The following is a 17912-nucleotide window of genomic DNA, read 5'->3' on the forward strand; positions in this document are numbered from 1 at the left end:
CAATATATTTTAGAAATTGATCATTTGTAGCACAGTGCGGGGCAGGTCGGATGAACAGACTACGCGGGGTGGATCTGGCCCGCGGGTCGTAGTTTGGTGACCCCTGCCCTAGAGTATTTGCAACTGCAGTTCGATCTGCAATTGGACATCCATTGTGCTCGAGGATCACTGAAGGGCCTGGTGGATATTTTTCCTTCATTTTCCGATTCTTATCCCAGACTACTTTTGAGCTAGCAGCCTGAGTTATGGAAGATTTCCTTTGCCTCTGACGTCGTTCATAACGCGCTTTCGCACGAGCACGTTTAAATGATATTAAATTTTCAGTCGGCGGAATATCCCCCAAGTTTTGTTTTGTGTTTTTTGCTGGCGTGCATTCTGAATTCCACCAAGGTTTGAGAAATAGTGGGAACCGGCTGGATGATTTTGGGATTGCAATTGCAGCTGCTTGGACAATCGTTTCTGTGATATAAATGACTGCATTGATTGGCTCCTGACAGACTGTAGAGATGTCAACATTTGCCAGATGTTGAAAGGCATTCCAGTCAGCTTGATCAATCTTCCACCGTGGTAAACTAAATGGCTGACACTGTCTACCACTAGTTAGGGTAGTTATCACGGGGAAGTAATCGCTTTTATATGGGTTTTCTTCTACCTCCCAAGTAAGTGAAGGAAGGAGAGCAGATAGAAAGATCAATGGCAGAGAATGTACGGGTAGGCATGTGGAAGGTGTTTGTTCCCACATTTAGGAGGAAGAGGTGATTGTCAGTGAGCATATGCTCTGACTCGTCGCCTTCCATTAATGCTAGCACTACCCCACAGAGTATGTCCATTAAAATCCCCAAGAATTAAACTAGGGGAAGGCAATTGCATGATAAGATCAAGGTCTTTCTGAGAGATCTCAAACCCAGGCAAATAAATAGAACCAGGTGGTTAATAAGAACCCCACTTTAAGGCGAATTGCTACAGCCTCAATGCTAGTTGTAAGCTGCAAATGCTGAAATGGGATCTGGTTGCCGACGAGGATTGCGACTCCTCCATGAGCAGGACCATCCACAATTTTATCCTTACGAATGATGGTAACGTTACGCATGGTGGGGTGATCATTTGCCTTTAAATAAGCCTCTTGTATGCAAAAGCAAACCGGTTTGTGCTTTTGCAGGAGCAGCTTGATGTCATCAATATTTTGCCGGAATCCACGACAATCACACTGTAGGAATTTAGTCATTATTTGGGCTTGGTGGGTCCATCAAGGTTTCCGAGGTGCTGAGGGCTTAATTTTTTGTCAGTCTTGGATTTATACTTTCCTGGGGAAGTATGGACGCTGGCCTGTGTCCATTTCTTCCTCCGCAAAGAGTTCCAAGACTGACTCATCGTGTACCTCCTTGGTTTCAATATTCATTATTTCTTACCCTGAAGTGGGCAGTTCACTTTTCTGTGATGTTAGTTTATTGCTCGCAGTTGATAATGCTGGAGCACTGGGAGGTGTCGATATTGGATGTGGTATAATTGGTAATTGTTTGTTATTTGGAGCATTACTAAGGCCATATTGCTTCAGGTATATGCGGTGGTCATTCCCTGACCTTTCCGCATCCTCCGTATTTGGTGGTCACGGGCTCGAACCCCGGGCTAATCAAGAAGCGTGTACTACGCACTGCTGCTCCTGGCTACGGAGGCACCTATTGGAGTGGCTGCAATTTTTGGGTGGGCTTTATTGAACTCAATAAATAGCGAGCAATGGGATAAAAGAATTCCTTGGGGGACAGTCATATCAGTTTTGGTCCCGATAGTACTCTTACCAGAAGCTTTCTGGGCGTATGAAGGCTTCCCGCTATTTATTGGTTGAATGCGTTTTCTGGCCTCTGGGTAGGAGATGTTCAGCCCCGTTTTTAATTTTGAATCTCCTTTTCGTCCTTCCACCGCTGGCATGCTCGAGATTATGCAGGGTGCTCTCCTTCACGGTTAGTACAATTTGACTTAGGATCTAGACATTCCTTGCTCTCGTGATCTTTAGCAACCACATCGAGCACAGGCGGGGTTACCACGACAAGCTGTTTGTGAGTGGCTGTACTTTTGACATTTAACTTATACATGACATGTACTTTGAATGGGTTTGGAACATAAATCCTCACTGGGCAGTTTACTCCAAGTTCCCTCAAGTACCCCGCCTTGAGGGAACTTGGAGGCCGTGGGGTGTTAAATGTTTGGATGAGAACGCGGGTAGGGACGAGATTCTCATCCCTACGAATGGATATTCGCTTGACAGCTGTCACTCCTTGTTCTTTTAATTCAGAGCAGATCTCTTCTTCAGAAACGTGAAGATCCCACTCTGATATGACACCTCGTGACGTGTTCAAAGTTTTGTGAAGGGTTACGATGATGGGTATTTCCCCCTATAGAAGTGGCTTTAAAATTTTTTTTTCGGTTTGCTTTGTGTTTGATGCTTCAATTAAAATATCTCCAGAACGCAGCCGTTTTACGGATTTGGGTGAACCTGCCATCCCTTCTAATCCTTTCTGATTAAAGAAAGGTGACATTTTCCCAATTGACTATTCTCCGGTATAATGGAGAATGAGTAAAAGAGGTGTCACAGATGGCGTTTTCTCCTCAGTTCTGGCTCTTATAACAGAATTGTTGTCACTCTCATCTGATGATCGATTAGGTAGGGGCCTTGTTGGGGCCCCAGAAGAAATAGGAATTAAATTACTCATATGAGTAAGATAATTTCAGATGCCCTAAGTACCTCACCCACCACGGAGCCGTACGAAGGGACGCCCACTCGTGAACTAGCAAGTACTGCGTACACAAATTGGACGACAAATTCGCTTAGGAGCACCATACCCACGTTTTCAATAAGCTTGATCCCGTCCCAGGACCAAAGGGAGGGCGACTTATTGGAACGCAGTTGACCCTACCAGTAAGAACCACCCGCCGATTGATCCCAGTCGGGCCGGTCGGGGACCACCTGTCTTGTCGAAGCAGGGGCTAAAGTGGTGTTTCAAGGCTGGGCCGCTCAACCACCAGGATCCCCTTTCTGAGTTTCCACTGGTCGCGGCGCACGGCTGCACCGCCGGATTCCAACGATGTAACCCTGGAACCAAGATATGGGCGTTAGATCCCAGTGATCCTAATCTGGAAGGCCAGCAGCATCACTGGGAGGTCCCCTCACCACGTACGGGTGCCCACGTAGAGAGATGAGAAAGGGGTATTGGCATGTTATTGATCTTTAGCTCAGGATCAGGATGAAGTGACCGTAGTTTGCAGAAATGAGTAGTTGTGGATTTCTGCTCAGCAAGCGATATCCATTGCATATGGTCCAGGCTTCTATTTTGAATCGAACAATTTGCAACTGTCTTTCGATAGTATTCATACTTTGTGATTGGCAGGATATAGTGAGGTCATTTGCATACATCTATACTTGAATGGTTTTTGGAAGATCTTCCAATATGTTATTGACCCGAATCGCTAATAGGGCAGCATTCAGTATTGAATCCTGAGGGACACCCTCCTCCTGAATGCGAGATGCTGACAGCATGTTTCGATATCGGACTTGAAAGGTGCGTAATTTTAAAGTTCTGAATTAATAAAGGGAGATGGCCTCTCAGCCCCAACTGATGCATATCTTTAATGCCATGACGCCAAGTGGTATCGAATGCTTTTTGAATATCTAGGTTGATCATCACTAGATGTTTCATGACAAACAATTTCGTATGTTGCATTCAAGTTTTACAAGTAAATATAAGGTAGATCTGTTTTTACGGAAGCCATATTGGTGATCAGAGAGAAGATTCTGGGAATCTAGAAACCAGGTGAGCCTCTTATGTACCATCCTTTCAAAGATTTTGCCGAAACAGGTTGTTAATGATATTGGTCTGTAGTTCTGGACCAGAGTGTGATCTTTGCCTGGTTTTGGAACAGCACAGATATAGGAATGCCGCCAGGACAAAGGATAACTATTTTCTGAAAAGATACGGTTATGTAATAGTATGCCAAGGTCGGCTTCACATAGATGCATCAGCATACTGTAGTGAATGCCGTCTGGTCCTGCTGCACCATTTGACAATTTGCTTAAGCATTCCTTGAGCTCAACTAGAGTAAAAGGCTGGTTATAAGGAAGTGAGTCTAGTTTGAAAATTCAATTTTTGACGTTCTTCATTAGTTTTAATGCGTTGAAAGGAGGTCACATAAGAGGACGAGGCAGAAATCTTATAAAAAAAAGACTGATAAAGCATTTGCAATATCAGTAGGGGAAGATAATTTTTGTCCATTCCATTGTATTATTGATGATTGCAGCGGTAGAAATTTCTCATTGAGTGCTTGTATTTTTTTCCCAGATAATTCGAGTGTCAGTATTTTTGTTAATGGATGAGGCAAAGTTAATCCAGGATTCATGTTTTGCTTTTTTCTAATTTGTCTTGCTTTAGCCCAGTCTTTTGTAAACAATTAGGTTGGCGGTAGTTTGGAATTTACGAAAGTGGTTCCAAGCTAGGTTTTTATCACGCTTTGCTTTGGAGCATTCTTCATTGCACCACTGATTTTGGTGTACACTCTTGCGCTGGTTAGATTTTGCAATGGAAATTTCTGCTGCGGATAATACATGGCTGGTAATGTGGTCAGTTACGTCATCAAGATTCTGTAGCTGTACATATTGCTTTTCAAGTATGACACAACTGGAATAGGTTTTCCGGTCTGCTTTGTGGAAGTTCCAAGAAGTACGGCCTTTAGTGTATGACACTACCAGTGTTTGAATTGAGCTGATGATAGGAAAATGGTCACTGTGGAATGGATCATTTAGCACCGACCATTCCACGCTTGGAAAAAGATGCTGAACAGATGGATAGGTCTATGGCTGATGTAGCACCTGCAGGTAGTTGAATATGAGTTGGAGAGCCAGAATGTAACAGTCAGGTTGTGATTATCCAGGAACGTGTCGATTAATTGGCCTCTCCTATCCATGGTGGAAGATCCCCACAATGGATGGTGACCATTGAAATCACCAAGTAAACACACAGGAGCTGGAAACTGTGTGATAAGACTTTAGTTCAGTCTGGGAGCAAGCGTAATTCGGTGATATATAAATGGATGCGATAATCTGGAGACAATTTTTCCTCATTAAAAGATATTGATGACTGAAATTTTGCCCAGTTTGCTCGGGCAAATTTCCATTTTCTGCAGGGTTGAGCTGGAGGAATCTGTACTATTAATAGGTTGAATACGATTGGGAAGTGATCACTACCCATTGGATCATTTAAAACATACCACTATGGTCGGGACCAGTAATGGTGAACAAATGGAGGTCTATTGCTAATGTGTCAAGTTGGGAGCTGAACGTTTGTGCCAGTAGGTATAGGTATGTTGAGGGTCTGACGGCTCCGGGGATTTCTCCCATCTCCGCGTATGTTCTATGTATCGAGTGACAGTACCCTGTCGATGCCAGAGGTTTAAAAATAATGTATGGGTCATGTGGTATGTAGTTTGTTGTGCCCATTGTTCATCCGGCCTGTTGGCCGCCGGGCCCCCAGTGGGACCCGGCGTAACCATACCTAGCGACGGGGACGCCGGCCGGGTGTACCAAGAGACTAATTATACTCTGGCAGGTCCTGCCACTTACTTTCCTGGGATTTCGGTGACTAGGAATGTGTGCCAGTATTGAGTATGGCGAGGTTTAGTGCCTCTAAGCTCTAAATGAGTCGACCTCATCTATCTAATTTAGGATCGCCCAATAAGGGGTGGCGCCCATTAAAGTCCCCTAATATACAGAGGTGGAGGTATCTCTATGAAGAGGTCTTCAACTTATTTTAAACAATAAGTATGGTTTGGCTGTAAGTAGATTGATACTAGTGTTATTTCAATATGGAGAGTTATACGCACAGCAACAGCTTCTATTTCAGTTTGAAGTGGAATATGTTTAGTTGGGATCTTTTGAATTTATCAGGATTTCTACACCAGCATTGGTTGTATTACGATCCCTTCGATAAAGGCAGTAGTTCTTTATCGAAGGAGAAATTTGCAATGCTAAGTAAGATTCTGAAGACAAAGGGCAACTGGAGAAAAAAGATTAATTAGATCTTGGATATCGTCTGTATTGCAACGAAAGCCTCTGCAGTTCCATTGTAAAATACAAGGCATTATTTGTGTTTAGTTGATGGAGCTGATTGGTTTATGGCGTTCCAATTTCTGTGTGTGTCTTTTTTGGAAGACTGGCCGACCAGTGCCCACTTCTTCTTCGGTATGGATTTCTAAAATAGGATCTTACTCTATAGATCTGCTATCTGTGCCCTGAATATTTTTCACAGCATTTGCGTTTGTAATACAAGATGTGGTAGCAATTACTGGTGGAGGAGATGCCATTGATATTGTTAGAGGTGTATTATTTGCTTGGTCTTGGATTGTTGCTTGCGTACAGTTGGTTGTATCTCAGAGAGGACATTTCTAGCCCAATCAGAAATTGATTTATTAATTAATAGGGAGTGACATCGGTTTGAACGGAGACTGCTTGATATTTTTTTACAGCATTTGCATAAGTAATACTTTGGTTTATAGTTGGTGAAACTAGTTTTCTTGCTTCTTGGTAACAGACTTTGTTTTCAACCTTGTATTTTACAATTTTTTTTTTTTTTTTTTTTTCGGTTTGCCACATGTCTTGGAATATGCAGGATGGTCGCCTTTGCAATTTGGTCATGTGACTTTTGTAGCTGCACAGTCATTTCGTATATGGTCTGAGGACCCACAGTTGGGGTAGACAAGAATTCCTCTACATAATTTGAGAATGGCCGTTTATAGCATCTTAAAGGGTTGGGAATGTAGGGGCCACTGCGACAAAATAAATAAAATGCTTTTACAGTGGAGGGCAAATTTGGCGTATTGAAGGCAAGAATAATATTTCTGGTAGATGTCAGTTGATTATCTTTTTCAATCATTCTTTTCGCTTCAATTACGTTCTGTCCCTGCAGTTTTTGGGTTATTTCTTCCTCGTTGACATTTAATAAATACCAACTCGATATGACACGCTTAGATGAATTTAGGGTTGCGTGAAGAAAGCTTTTCAGAATGTCTTTGATTCAAGGTTTCTATAAATAAGTCTCCTGATTGCAGTCTCTTCACCGTCTTGAGAGATCCTGCAATACCCTTCAGATGTTTCTGTATAACAAAGGGAGACAATTTACTCATAGGCTGATTACTGAGAGAGTGGAAGATTAAGAAAGATGGGCAGGGTTGCTCCATCCGATCAGTCTTCAATTTCTTTGGGTTGTCGTTTTCCATGTCATTATGGTCTGAATTTCCCATGTTTCCTCCTCTTCGCCCCTGGTAAGAGAATTTTTCTGCCAAGGTTTCCGGCCCCGCCGCGGAGAGGCAGGAGCAGTGCCGCAAGGAGGCCAAGCGGTTAGAAAGGTTAGTTGTTAGTAAATAATATAATATATATAACAAAAAAGAAAGGTGAATTTCCTTACTTGATACTTGAAAAGTGTAGAGCTTATTTATGATAAATGAGCTGCTGATAGAAAACGATATAACTTAAAAAGAACTTTTATCTCAGAGAAAGATCACTGTTTGATTCGCACTAGATAAGCTTGACCTCGAATTCGCTTGGCACCCGAAGCCTCAAAGTGTTCTACAGGGAAACTCTTGGCATGGAGGGAGAAAAGGCGAAACCAGTTAAGATCGCGGCAGCAGGCACTGTATATTGATTGTATTGAACATAATTTTGGGTAGGGGACAGCATGAAATTATTTTATTTAGATATCTTTATTGCAATAATAATAATTATTATAGAATTGATGCATTACAATAAGCCCTTCACGGCCGCAAGGCCAGGGGTTAACAGTAATATAACAATATGTAAGAAAAAAATTAATAAATTAAATATAAAAAATGCATATGTGAACGAATAAAGTAAATACAGCGCTCAACACTCAAAGTACAAATTTGTATAATACAATTATAAACATCACAATGTACAAAGAATATACAGGTAGAAAACTGCAAGGTTGGTTGGTAAGCGATCTTCATATCATATTGCTGGTTGCGGCATTAAGGCGAGCTTCAAGGAGAAGGGTCAGGGTAGTAAAATTTAAGGATGCAGCGTCTATCACAAGAAAACTTAAGATCAACATCCAAAGACTGGACACATGAAAGTAGCTGATATGGCAGAAACCTATCGGACAGGTGGAGACGGCTGAGATGTGGGCACAGAGTTGGAGTCGCTCTGAGGGACTCCAAGAGCACAGGTCCCAGAAGGATGGTGCCGAGATCTTGCCAGTGATCATTTTTACAGTTGTGGTAAGGCATTTCACCCTAATCAGCGTGGGAAGCCTGTGACTTTTTATAAAACTGGCCATTTCAGTTGTCCTTAACTGTGGAAGAAGTTTATGACCCATTTTAAATGCCAAAACTCAGTAGAAAAGAGTGGTCGAATTGTGATAGGGGCAGCAGATGCCTATACGTCTGCAGCATATAGAAGCGGAGGGTATACTGTGCTTTTTATATCTTCTGGTGGTCGTTACTTCATTAATATAATACAAATGCTGTTTGGTCATCCATTGGAGTCGAGCTGCCTTGGTGAGCAACTTTTCCATGTGGTTACCTATGCTCTGCTTTGGATCAAAGCAGAGCTTAGGATCAAAAATAACCCCCAAATCAGTGTTTCTTGACGATGGGAATAAGGGAATTGCATAGTGTTGGCTGGATGTAGGAAGACGTTTTCTTTAATGAGAATATCATAAATTCAGACTTTTCTGGATTTATTTTTAGTCCAAACTGGTTGAGGTAGTTTGCAAATTCCAGGAGTATATTGTTAATTGATGCTGTTATCATGAGAAGATCATCATGAGGAGAAATCAGTGTGAGGAGTTTCATATCATCAGCATAACATAGAGTATCATGCCTGGACTCAACAAGCGGCGAGATACCCGCTGTAAACAAGAGCCCAGATAAGACACCACCCTGTGGCACGCCTGAACAGACAGTTGGTTGGTTGTTGGGTTTTATTGGCGCATTAGCAACTAAGGCTATAATGCGCCAAAACCAGGTGATATATAAAAAAATTAATTTTCACTGACCTAAGTACTTAGGTCACCATGTCAAGATGTAAAATAACAAAGGCATGCCTGAAGAGACACATCGCTCGTATGTTTGGCCGTGGACAGTAAGCCGGATTATTCTATTTTGAAGGAGTGAAGTGAGGAACTGTAGAGGGTCTCCCTTGGTTTGATAATGGTCTGAAAGTAGCTTCAGCATTGCAGGAGCGTTTATTGAGTCGAAAGCTGCTTCGAGATCTACATAGGTGACTACAAGCTCTGCATGAGTTTCAAACGCAGAGAGAATAGAGCTGGTGGTGTGTGTGTGTGTGTGTGTGTGTGTGTGTGTGGTATGGATGTTTATTGGCGCATTAGCTGCTATGGCTATAGTGTTCCTCTTCGTAGGAATATTAGAAAATAACAACAATGAAGCCAGTTTAAATTAATTTCAGTTCTGATACCTATTCATAAAAGATGATACGCTCCAACTTGTTTTAAAAAGCAGAAAAGTTCGTTAACATTTGCGTCCTCTCCAATGATATGATGTAGTGTCAATGGTTCTCCAAGATTAGCCAGATTTTAAAGTATTGAAGCTCGATGTTGTTGATAATGAGGACAATCAATTAGAATATGTTTGACTGTTAGATGTTCTAAGCAATGTGGACCCTGAGGAGGATCATCGCCCATTAGTAGATGGAAGTGAGTGAGATGGGTGTGTCCTATTCTAATTCGTGTGAGTACCATTTCTTCCCGCCGCACTGTCTGATTGTTCGAGTGCCAGAACTTTGGGACTTTTTTCAACTGGAAAAGTTTGTTATTCGTTGGTTATGCCATAACTCTGTCCACTGTGCATGGCATGCTGCTTGAATTGAGGTATAATCAGACGCTGGAATAGGGACAGAGGTTAGGTCTACAGTTGATGGACGTTTGGCAGATATATCAACCACTTCATTCCCTTTTATGCCTGAATGTGCTGGAATCCAACAAAACTCCTAGTTGTTGACGATGATAAATCTCCAATAGAAAACTCCTGATTTTCAATAAAATATGGCGATTCTTTTCAGAGGGATTCTGCACTGCTCTAATTGAGCTGAGAGAGAGTCAGTGTAAACTATATATTTTGCAGAAGGGTGTAGAGTCAAATTTTCTAGAGCTAATTGTATTGCATACAGTCCAGTTCTGCTGAAAAATTGCTATACTCAGGTGGAAGAGAAGCTGATATGATAGCAGAGGGAAACGCTGCTGATCCAACAGTTGAAAGATTTGGAACCATCCGTATATATTGGCAAGAAGTCAGCATAGGTTTGAATATGGCTAGCATGGAGTTGTTGCACAGTCGGTGCCGGTAGACGATTCTTTCCCCATTGAAGAAAATAAGTATCACAGGTCAGTTGAGGAAAGGTTGCCCATGGTGGATGAGAGTAATTCTTTATCTGTTGCCTAGTGTGGAGAGGAACACTCCAACTCTGTGATATTTCAAGGAGCTTATTTCAAAGGTATGGCTGAATAGGATGCGAAGAGAAAGTCTGTATTTTGGCTGCATATTTAAGTAATAGCATTTTTCTGCGGAGATGCAGAGAGAGTTCATGAGCTTCAATGTATAGAATGAGTTGGAGATGTCCTATATGCACCAATTGCAATCCGCAGTGCATTATGTTGAATAGGATCCAGCCAGCGTAGTACTCCTTGGGGCAGAATCATAAACTGGAGCACAATAATCTGACGGGATTTAATCAGTACTCTATATAAGAGCAGCAAAGTTGTACGATCTGCTCCCCAAGACAGGGCAGTTAAAGCTCTTAACATGTTGATCTTTTTAAGACAGGTAGTACGTATTAATTCACATGCTCAAAGAAGTTTAGCTTACTGTCCAGGATTAGTCCCAAGAATTTGATATTGCTGGCAATCGGAATGGTGGAATGTGAAATCCGAAGTTCAGGATCTGTATGCAATTTGCGTTGATTGCAAAAGTGGATCGCAACTTTTGTTGGGAAAGACGATATCCATTGAGCTCAGCCCACTTTTGTACTTTATTGAGGGACATCTGTAATTGCCTTTCGATAGCTCTCATGATCTGAGAATGGCAAGAAATAGAGATCGTCAGCGTAAAGGTACGCTCCCTCTACAGTATTTGGAAGTTCTTTTGTAATAGAATCAATTCTAAGGGCAAACAGGGTTGCACTCAATACTGATCCTTGCGGTACTCCTTCTTCCAGCGAGAATGTAGCAGAAAGGGAAGGGAATTTTGATATCTGACCTGGAAAGATCGGCTCTTGAGGAAGTTCCTAATAAATATGGGCAGATTGCCTTGTAGACCAAGAGGTATGAAGGTCACAGAATGCCATACCGCCAGGTAGTATCAAATGCCTTCTCTATATCGATGGAGACCAAAACAAGGTGTTCGTTTTTCACAAAGGCATTGCGAATTTCAGATTCAGCCTTGATCAACAGATCTAAGGAGGACCTGTTTTTGCGAAAGTCATGTTGACAATTACTCAGTAGATGTTGAGTTTCAATGATCCAAGTGAGTCGACTGTGGATCATTTTTTCAAGAATTTTACCAAGGCAACTTGACAGAGATTGGCCTGTAACTATTAGGACTGGGGATCTTTTCCAGGCTTCAAAAACGCCAAAACTGTAGCTTTGTGCCAAGAGGTTGGATAAATATTTTTCAGGAAGATCCGGTTAAAAAAGACTAGAAGCAGTTGTAAATTTGTCATAGAGATGTTGCAGCATGACATAATATATGCCATCTGGCCCAGACGCACTGTTTGTGTTGTTCTGATGGCCTGTAAAAGTTCACAATATTGCAGAGGCTGATTATATGGAAGTGATAGTGAGGTTCGAAAGTTGATAGGTCTCTGTTCGGTGGTGGCCTTAATTTTCTGGAATTTCGAAGTGTAGTTTGATGCAGCTGAGACTTGAGCAAAGGTTTTGCCAAAGGCATTGGCTATATCTAGAGGAGCAGAGTTCTTGCCCATTGCAGGAAAGAATTGGAGAAGAAACAGTTCGAAACTTCACAGAAAGCTGCCTAATTTTCTTCCATATTAGTCTGGAGTCAGTGTTTCTATTGATAGTAGAAGCGAACAGAGTCAAAGGTTCTTTCTTGGCTTGCTTTTGAACGTAACGCGCTTTTGCCCTTAGCTTCTTGTAACTAATTAGATTAGCTGTAGTTGGAGATCGACGCAATAAATTAAATGTTGGTGTTTGGATTTTTCTGGTGCAAAGACTAAGGCCATATTGCACCTATCATAATATTTAATACTAGTTTTATTGGCTTCTATGGAAGCAGTTAGAAACGGTTATATAAACCTATTCGTTTCAGAAAGAAGAAATTCTGTAAGGTTCGAATTTTCGCCTATGATATGGCTAAGTGACAATTCCTCTAAGGTTGAGAGAGAAGTGAATGAAATTAGACGAGAGTTGTTATACAAGATGCATTCCAGGAGTGTTTTATTGTGAGTGGCCTGTGGCAGTGCGAACACTGTGGAGGGTCATTACCTGATAACAGGAATAGATGGGTCAAATGAGTGTGGCCTATTCGGGTTCTCACCAGGACTATCTCTTGTCTGTTTGTGCGGAAATTGGAGGCCCATAATTGCGGTACAGGTTTAATTTCAAGGAGTTTGTTATGTATATGCGTTTGCCACGGAAATGTCCATCATTCCTTACATATATTTCGTATATGCATTTTGAAATCACTGAACGGGACCAGAAAATTCATTGGTACTGTGCTGGATGGATGCTTGGCAGCAGCATCTGCAATTTCGTTTCTTGGTATTCTAGTATGGCCTGGGATCCAGCAGAAGACAACCTTTTGCCGATGATCTCTGAGACGAATCAACTTTGATCTGATGAGCTGTAATGGATGAGTAGATGACAATCTTTTGCATTGCTGATAGGGCACTTTGCGAGTCTGTGTAGATTATGCTCTTTTCGATTGAGAGATGGAAAATATTTTCCAGAGCAAGCTTTATGGCATATAATTCAGTGGTGTAACTACTGCATTCTGTAGGAAGTGACACTGAAATGGTAGTGTCGTGGAATACAGCTGCTGCACCTGTTCCACTCTCGGACTTCGATCCATCAGTATATATTTTAGAGAAGTCAGGATAACATTGTATACGTGCAAATGTTGGATGTTATTATCCGTTAAGGAGTTTTCCCCATTGGTGGAAATAATTGTCACAAGACGGCATGATGACAGACCACGGAGGAACGTGATCTATAGACTCTTGGTGGACTTTATTAAGTTTTATATTCCAGTTTTTTGCTAGTTCCATGAACCTAATACCTGCAGGTCTAGTTGCTTGTGGTTTGTTTCTGTAAAAGGTCATGAGTTGCGGATCATTAAATATTGACCAATTAGGATGGGTCGACCGGCTTTGGATCTTGGTTGCGTTGTTCAGTAATAACATCTTTCTTCTGATGTTTAGAGGAGCATCATAGGCTTCTACATACAGACTTTGCACTGGAGATGTTCTGAACGCACCTAGGGCTATTCTAAGAGCTGAATGTTGAATAGGGTTCAGGCGAGATAAAGCACTTTCCCAAGCAGAATCGAAGACAGGCGCGCCATAGTCCAATCGAGATCTGATTATGGATCTACAAAAGTGAAGCAAGGTGTAACGGTCTGCTCCCCAGGTTTGCTGATAAGGCTCTGAGCATGTTCATTTTCTTTTTTTGACAAGCTGTCCGGAGATGTTCAATGTGTTTTTGATAGTTTAACTTGCTGTCAAAATTAAGCCAAGCAGACGAATTATGCTTCCTATTGTAATAGGACGGTTATCTAATTGGAGTTCAGGATCAAGATGCATTTTACGTATGGTACAGAAGTGTATGGAAGTCGATTTCTGGCTGGACAGTCTGTAACCGTTTTGTGTCATTGAAATCTGGATCGGATTTATTGATATCTGCAATTCTCTCAATGTAGTTCATGTTTTGAGAGTGGCAGGAGATTGTGAGATCATCGGCATAAAGATATGAGTCCACTGTTTTTGGAATGAGTTCAGTTAAATGATTAATTCTAATTGCAAATAGAGTGGCGCTGAAAACAGACCCTTGAGGGATTCCTTCTTCCTAGACAAAGTTTAAACAGTTCCCCGATTACGAACTTGAAAGTTTCTTTGTTGTAAGAAATTTTGGATGAAATATGGCAAATTTCCTCTCAGGCCAAGAGAATGTAGATCTTTTAATATGTCGAAACGCCATGTCATGTCTTTTTTTGACCGTTATTCTTTTAACATGAATGACTCCTTGGGTTTTATTTCTTGTAATATTTCTTCTGTTATATTGAGTAAAGGAATAATCCCATTCAGAGATTACTCCTTGCGAGGTGTTTAAAGTATTATGGGGTGTAATTGATACTGGGATTCCGCCAAAAGTGGACGTTTTCATTAGTTGCTCTGACTGTCGTATATTGCCAGTCTCAATTAGTAGGTCGCCTGATTTTAATCTTTTTACTGCTTTTGGAGTTTCAGCTGTGCTTTCCAGACATTTTTGTTATCAGGAAAGGGGATAATTTTCCTGTGGACTGTTGGCACATAGAATGGATGATGAGATACTTTGGAGCGGGTATCTCATATTACAGTATATCGGTTTTTTGTCTTTTGGCCATGTTTGTACTAATTTCTTCACGTTCTTGAGTTGATTGGGCCATGTTATAGGATTTTATGACTTTTTCAGAATCCATGCTGTTTGCTCTTTTTGCCCTGGGAGTGAGTTTTTCCTCCCAGGTTTCCAGCCCCGCCACGTGGAGGCAGGAGCGGTGCCACCTACTGACCAAGCGGAAAAAAGGGTTAGTAAGTGATTAATATAAAGAAAGGTGACTTTCCTTTCCGTATTAGTAAGTTTTAATGTGCTAAATGTTATTAATATATATACAGTAGGAGATTGCAAAAACTCACACAAAAAATAAGCTCTTTATAATAAATGGCACGCTAGAAAATTCGCTGAAATGGCGCTCGAATCACTACGCTTGGCATTCAGGGCCGAAGATATGGACGTTAGATCCCAGTGATGCTAATCTGGAAGACCAGCAGCATCACTGGGAGGTCGCCTCACCACGTACAAGTACCCACGTCGAACGGACCTGATTGGGTTCGGGATGTAAGGACTGACACGGCAATAAAGATAGCCTACTTTTACATATGTTAGTAGGGTAGAAGAGCTGAAAGTGAGGATTACACTCCTTGTGGGAACAAGAATAGTCTTTCCGAGTCGGAATTCTCCTTGCTTGGATGACTTTGTTCACGAACTCAGACTATTTCCTCCTCTGATACATTTAATAAGTCCCATCCATTTTGCAATTACTCCCAATGTCACTCGAGGAGTTGAGTGACATTGGGAGCAACTTTTATTGGTTGCCCGCCAAAGGTAGTCAGCTTTAATAACTTTGCAAAATGTTGGGATTTCATGGTCTCTACCATTACTGGAGTCGCCTTGCCGTTTTAGGTGAGCCTGCAGCAGACTCAATACATTTCTGAACAAGGAATGGTGATAACTTACTCAGAGGCTGGTCTGAGAGTGTAGAACGAGGAATGATGGTATCTCCTTGAGGGGTTGGTCTCAACCTCTTGGGTTGAGAGAAGTCACTTTCATTGTCATTTGTGTCTCGTCTTGAGCTCAATTGCTTTAAAGGTGGATAAATATTGTTATCCATCTTTGCTCCTTTCAGCCCTGGGGAGTGGATTTCTTCACCCAGGTTACCGGCCCCGCCATGGGGAGGTAGGAACTGTGCTGCTAGAGTGACCAAGCCGTATAAAAGTTAGTACGTTAATTTAAAGGCGTTTCTCCTTTTCTGAGACTTGCTTACGATTTGTAAGACTAAGTTGCTTATTAATTAATAGAAAAGTAAAAACTTTTATAACTGAAACAGAATTATCTTTGAGAAAAGGCTCTAGAAATCACTTAGAAAATCGCTTGATCACTATAGCGCTTGGCCCCCGTGACGAGAGAGAGATCTGAACCTCAAATTAAAATTTATTTTTAGATGACACGGCCCACTGTATTAAGAAATCGTTATTAATATTAATTATTCTTTGACTTTTAATAAATTCTTCCAATCCGACTTTTCTCCACTAAGCTATTAAATCCTATATAGAGCAGTGAAATTTCGATTCCATAGTTCCTGTGTATTTTCATAGATGGCAGCACAATTAAGTGTATGGTAGCGTCGTTCACTAATTTCATTTCGGGATTCCCTGTATGAGGAAAAAGCTCAACTACAAAGTTTATTATATTAACATAAGTATTAAATTAACAATGCATTACACGTAAGGAAAAGGTTGGATCATTAATTTTGAATAATACTTGCTGATTTTTTTTATGATTGAGAGCCATGAATTAATTTCTCCTTAATTCTTTTTAATACACTAATCCAGGTATGAAGCGTATTTTATTTCAGTCATTGAGATTGAAGTACATAGTTTATAAAAGTCTGTATAGTTATCTAATTTTTATGACAATCTTTATTTGCACTTGAACGTGCGTGAAATTTATGTAATATTTTTGGGTACAAAGTATAAAATATTGTAAATCTCTGCACTAAGCTGACAACCAGGTATAATCGGTTATTAGCTTATAATACTATTCATAAAAATTTAAACTATATTTTTAAGAATTATTTTATCATAATTTTTAAAAAAATTAAATTCTTTTAAAATATATTTTACAATATTTGCAATACAAACCTAAGTTGAACGGGTAAAAAAAATAACTTCTTTTATTAAATAATTTAATAGAAGAGAACTGAAAACATTAAATAAAAACAATGAAGGATATGTATATATATTGATCAAACATAAAAACCTATCATACTAATATAAATATTATAATAGCCTAAAATTTTATTTATTCATATAAAATTATTAATATAATATACATTTTGGTAAAATAAGTATAATTGTGATTACTCTTATTTCAATGATTCAGTACCTAAGTTTAAGTTATTGTCTTTCATCTACTGAATCGGTAGTCCAATTCAGGAAATCCAAACTGGTCCATTATAGACAAAAAAATATCCATTTTATTATTAAAATTTCAAATATTATATATCAGTTTTACAGCGTTCAGTTTAGCAACTATGCAATGATTTATCTTCTAGGATAATTGACAAGGCGCAGGTAACCTGGTCTCAATGTTTCGTTGTAAACTGGATGTTTTTAAGCCAGTGTGCAGGATGAAAATCAAGAAAAATCCTGACATCGATAAAGTATCTTTCGCAAATAAAGAAGTCTGAAAATGGCTTTGTTTCATTGACCTACGATGGTTTTAATTTATATAGCTCCCGCCCACCTCTACCAGTTCTCCAGAGTTTTACCATGTCTGCTCCATGATTTGCAGTATCATCTGATATGTAGTCATTTTGAATCTGAGCTGTTACAAGTGCACCGACTGAAATCTGTGTCTCTCTATAATAGGCTGAAAGGGAAGTCTGGACAAAGTCCATGAAAGGTACGTGCGATAAGAGACAACGCAAGAATTTGTTAACGGTCCCTGTCTAATATTCAACGGCTGAGAACTGGCAAGTGGGCGTGCTGGAACAAAACTTAAAAAGGAATGCCAAGAAAGCAAGAAATTCCAAAAAAAAAACAAACTACCCTTTCATCACACTATAGAGAATCGTCAGTTACATTACAATATTGATGCAGTTACTAGGAGAAAACTATTAAGAAGGTATAGCAAACTTTGTTGGATCTGTCTGAAAATTTTTATTTATCATTAACATATCACGTAGAAAAACGTTTCATAAAACAGTGAAGTCGTAGACTAGACTCCGGTTACGTTATGACTGACTGATTTCCTGAAGTCCCGTGACATGCCACATTGTCTTAATAAATAACTGTGATGTTCAAAAATATCAAGCAATTTCGAAACAATTAATAAATTATTTTGATA

This window comes from Mastigoproctus giganteus, chromosome 13, assembly GCF_048544385.1.
Source record: "Mastigoproctus giganteus isolate SK-2022 chromosome 13, ASM4854438v1, whole genome shotgun sequence".
Taxonomy (NCBI): Eukaryota; Metazoa; Arthropoda; class Arachnida; order Uropygi; family Thelyphonidae; genus Mastigoproctus; species Mastigoproctus giganteus.